At 44.6% G+C, this 4,943-nt stretch overlaps 1 long non-coding RNA gene and 1 other non-coding gene across 2 annotated transcripts; both read right to left on the bottom strand.

Moving 5' to 3' along the window:
• Positions 1–711: 711 nt before the first annotated feature.
• Positions 712–4,217, bottom strand: LOC138174129 (uncharacterized). The gene is made up of 4 exons (XR_011171623.1): positions 4,064–4,217; positions 2,200–2,263; positions 1,642–1,702; positions 712–1,109 (listed from the first exon to the last, which is right to left on the bottom strand). It is a non-coding gene; the product is annotated as an uncharacterized lncRNA (long non-coding RNA).
• Positions 1,846–2,048, bottom strand: LOC138174172 (small nucleolar RNA SNORA74). The gene has a single exon (XR_011171631.1). It is a non-coding gene; the product is annotated as a small nucleolar RNA SNORA74 (small nucleolar RNA).
• Positions 4,218–4,943: the final 726 nt, after the last annotated feature.

The following is a 4,943-nucleotide window of genomic DNA, read 5'->3' as shown; positions in this document are numbered from 1 at the left end:
AGAGGCAATGAACTAGGGACCCTAAATGTTCCTACTCCCTGACAAATTACCTGAGAAACAAGGCATCATCAAGTACCCTTGTCCCATTCATTCTTTGTGTACATACCTAGTGCCTAGCATACTTTGTACAAAGTACTTAATACTTTTCTTATCACTTGTATTTATTCTTTCCCTCAAAGAAAAGGACCTTTAATGTAGATTGAACAGGGCCAAGCAAGTTGACTCAAGTGTACAACTTAATTAGAACCAGCAGAGCTGGTATAAAATTTCAAAATAATTAGAGGGAGGGGTCAGGAGAGAAACAGGGCTAGTTCATTTATGAACTTACCAATTTACTAAGACAATACTGGCAAGTGACTAACTGGAGTTGCTAATTATACAAGACTCAGGAGTCATTATCTCCCCTTCAAGTCCTTAATTGGCTGCTCTTAAGAGACTGTTTTCCTTTGTAGGAAACCTCAGGCATTTGGCCATCTTTTTTTATATAAGACTGGATACAAAAGCTTTCTACCATGTGTCATTCTCAGCTTTGAGCTTTTAACTCAGGGACCTGGGTTTTCAAAACAAAACCCCTACTGCTATGGATAGTCAAGTGAAATAAAATACAATTCACCTTAAAATACCCAAGGAAAGAGGGCTACTGAGTGTTTCTTCATATGCCTTGACAGTTTCATTTCATATCATAAATCACCAAAACCACAAAACAAGGAGTTTAATATATAAGGTTTTATTTAACATTACCATGTCATTTCAGTCATTTATTATACCAAAAGGGGAATTTTGTTTAAAATAACAATAATCAAGTCAACTGGGAGAAGATGAGTAATTACTTTCACTTATCAAGCAGCAAATCCTATTAGATTATTTTAATTTGCATGATTAAGCCACCCAAACCCCTTAGGGAATGTGTACTGGCACTGGGAACCCAACATGAACTAGCAATTATTCTTCAACCAGCAATCAGTTCCTCCCTGTGCTGGTAGCTCCACTGTATACCCATTTGGAATCCTTCTGCCACCCAGAGGAATTTCCTGGGCGCCAGGTTTCTGGGCTTTTCTCTGTTCCTCCATGGGGATCAAGGCCTTTTGTACTTCTGACCTCTGTGTAAGCTGCAGAAGAGAAGCAGAGACAAACTTGACTTAGGCAACTTAGTAAAACATGACACTTCAAATTCAAGCCAAGCACTTGATTCAGTGACTGCTCTGTGCCAGACATTATACTTGGTACTGGAGATATACAGACAAAAGCAAAGGCCCTGTTCTTCCTCCAGGAGTTTCCTGATTTTTTTTTTCTTTTGGTATCATGAGTACACCTTTAGTTGTGTGATGAAAGGTATTCATAAATTCATGAAAAATCCATAACAAAGGAAACCAATTTTATTTAAATACCATTATCCCAATGTTAAAAAAAAGGGTCACAAACCCAGGGCAAACCCTTGTCAGAACTAAATGGATTGTTTTCAATTCTATCTTATTTACTTTATTCTAGTGTTTTAAGCGGAGAGTTTAATTTGATGTTTTTCTAGGTGTGTGTTTGTTTTTTTTCAGCTGCATGCTCAATTCATCAACCTCTCTTATGGAGATACCTCAGTTCAACCCTCCCAGTCATGGCACCAAAATGCAATAATGTAAAAATTCCTACCTTAGTAACCACCCAGGAGGAGTATCACAAGTCACCTGAAGTCCAGATACAGGTGCTGGATCTGGTAGCAAAGAAGAGGGTAACTGGATCATAAGGACACAGATTTAGAGCTAGAAGGGATCTCAGAGGCCATCCAGTTTAAACCCCTCACTTTATGATGTTAAGGGGCAGGGACACAGAACACCAAAGAGTTGGAAAAATATACATGTGTGCACCTAGACTAGGACTAACTTCATGAAGGAAGTTAATCCACTCTCAGTGGTGCAAAGCACTATCTAAAGGCAGTCAGCCTTGGCACTAAAACAGCGCCACGTGACAAGACCTTGGTCACGACAGTGCATTTCTCTCCCAGAAATGTAACACCGCCACAGGCATGGTGTTGGCCTGGACAGCTGACAGTAACTGGGTAAAGCTTAGGTTGAGGTACCATTCTTACCTGTGCACTTTTGGTGTCAGATTCCTTTCAGAAGGCTAGCTTCCCAAACAGAAGGTAAGTTATGTTTTTACCTGGCAGAATTATCCCAACACCCATTCCTATAAATAGGGAGGGACATTTACCTGAAATTCCTTGCTGTGAATGGTCTCATACTTCTTATGGGGGCCACCAGCTGCTTTGATCACTCTAAGAATGAACACAAGAAAATAAATCATTAATTTGACCTCAGGTCATCTCATACCCATGGATCTGCTTCTATTTAAGGATACTGAGACTAAATGAAATCAAGTGATTTGCCCAAAATCACATAAGGTTAAGTGGTTGAGAGGTAAATCTAAGTCCTGTGGATGGATTCAGTCATCACTAATGTCTTTTCTAGTTCCAATTCCTACAATCCTACTGCTGATAATGGGGAACAGGTCTGGCTTGAAGCTCTCTCCAGAATACTCTTGCAGACCTAATCTTGTCACTGGGTAATGAAGGCAATGTGATGGCAGACTGGGAAGGTTATTCAAATTAGCATGGCATGAACCAGCTCCAGGATACCATCTAGCCTTGGGCTGCTGCTTTCCCAGCAGTGTAACACTAACCCAGATACAGACCAACTGGGAAGCTGCCTTACTGCTGGAACAGATTTGGGCAAGAGGAGCCCATACTAATTGTGACTCCTAAATCATAGTAGACAGACTCCCACGGGGCTGTATGCTGTCTGGTACACTTGCCCAAAGGACTAAGGATCACTATCAAGTGTTTCTTCTACAATGAAGTGCATTCCAGAAAAGTTCTGAGAAGCACACAACAGCTATCATTCTGCCCTGTATGAAACGAGCATTAATTTAGAACCCTATATACATAAATGATGGTTGCTCCTGAATAACACTATGAAATCAGTATTTTGGTAAAGTGACCTAGCAGCATGATTGGTAGGTGGACAGATAAAGGCTAGGGTACCAGTTTCTCAGAAATTGGTTACCTACTCCTTTTTACCAACTCTCAAATCCACCTTTGTTTTTTGTATTTTATTTTTGGAAGGGACATGTAGACCTGTGATTTGGGGGGTGGGGGGTAAGATCCCCTGAAGAGGAAACTCCATTTTTTAATGGCACTGTCTAAATTCTAAAAATGTGGCACTCACAGATTAAGTGACTTGTCCAAGGTCACAAGGCCAGAAGACAGACTTGAAACCTGGGACCAAAGGCTAGGGTTTCTTGTTTATTACGCCCTGATCCTCACAGACCTTTATACTTCTAAAATTTTCTGTCCCCAATCTAGATTGATAGATTAATCTCTCCTTCCCCTCCCTTCCATTTAACCTCATTAACTAAGACTTCTTTAACGTCACGTTCATTTGCATAGAAAAGGGAGGAGGGAGCCTGGGGCCAGACTGCCAAGGATATGATTTAATCATCAAGAACCTCGGAACCTGAAAAAATTAAAATCACTATTTATTAAGCACCCATTATGAAGCGCACTGGTTTTGGTGGCTAGGGCAGACAGGTCCAAGAAGTAAAAATTCTTGCCCACAAAGTCCTTTGATCTTTTAAGGGGGGGTGACAGAGTACTAATATACCCCAAAAATGCATTATTCGGAAAATGAGAGGGGGGGGCGGTAAGGGAAGGCTCTAGCAGCAGATAAGGACTCAACACGTGGCCCTAATGTAAAAAGCTCCTAAAACTACGAGATTTGGGGGTGGGGATGACCCTAGAATCGGGGTTTGTTTCCATCCGTGCTCTTCAGGACTTAATAATAAGAGGCATTGCTCTGCATTATGTAAAAAGGGCCGGGGGGAAGGGGAGAATGTGAGGGCAAAGGGAGCAAGCCTTGAGACTGCGGAGCACCCCCATCCCCTCGGTCTGCTGAGAGCCCGGGCCATGCAGGAAGGAACCCCTACTTTCCCCGTTACACCCTCCTCCTCTATCTCTCAGTCCTTCCTCCCTTTAGCTGTAGGCAGGCTTCTGGTTCCCAGTAAGGGAGCCATCACTTACCCCCACGTGTAGCGGAGCTCGGAAAGACATGACCTCACCGTCCGAGGCCACTGGAAAGAAAGACCGCAGTGAAGGCTGGGGAGCTCCGCCCCAGGTTCTACCGCAAAGGGGCGGAGCCAGCACAGGGAGGACCCTGCGTAGAGCTCTGCAGAGGGGCGGGGCCTGAAGAGCTGGGCTCCGCAGAGGGACCCGGCCCGAGGAGCAAAGACTGCAGAGGGGCGGGGTCTGAGTAGGGCTCTGCAGAGGGGCGGGGACTGCACAGACCTCTGCAGAGGGGTGGCACCCGAGCAATCCTCTGCAGGGGGCGGGGCCGAGCCGAGTCGCGCTCTGCGGAGGCATGGGACCTAAGAGGGGTGGCGCGGGGAGCCACTCAGAGAAGCTTGCTCAGCCTCAAGATAGAGCTGATCACAAAAATGAGTGGGGCGAGTCCTGGGCTTGTGCATGCGTGTATGCCTGCGTGAATGCGTCTGCCTTGGCCTTGATAGAAAGGAGGAAGGCAAAAACTTGGACCAGGTTCCCCATACCCCAGCTAGAAATGGACATTGGAAAAAAAAAGCCAAAGTTTCGTGTATATTAAAGGAAATCTCAAATTACACAGAGCCTTTCAGCTTTACCGTTTCTTACAGCAGGAAAAAGATGAGATCTGGAATGCTAGAGGTCGTCTATTTACTGCCCCCAGGGCAGTGTGGCCAAATGGGCAAAGAGTGGCCTCAAAGTCAGGAATGCCTAAATTGCAAAGACGTGTGGACTTGTAGTTGACAGAGGGCCTTTCCACTGGTTATGAGTTGCCCTTAGCACAGATGGAGTCTTTGCACCTGCTCCTCCCTCCCTGCCCCCCCCCCGTACATCACCCTATCCAGCAAAGGACGCATCTCATCTC

The sequence above is a fragment of the Petaurus breviceps genome, unplaced genomic scaffold, assembly GCF_028583685.1.
Source record: "Petaurus breviceps papuanus isolate PSGF00001 unplaced genomic scaffold, PetGlider_PUasm1.0 685, whole genome shotgun sequence".
Taxonomy (NCBI): Eukaryota; Metazoa; Chordata; class Mammalia; order Diprotodontia; family Petauridae; genus Petaurus; species Petaurus breviceps.
This window is presented reverse-complemented; position numbering and strand designations above follow the sequence as displayed.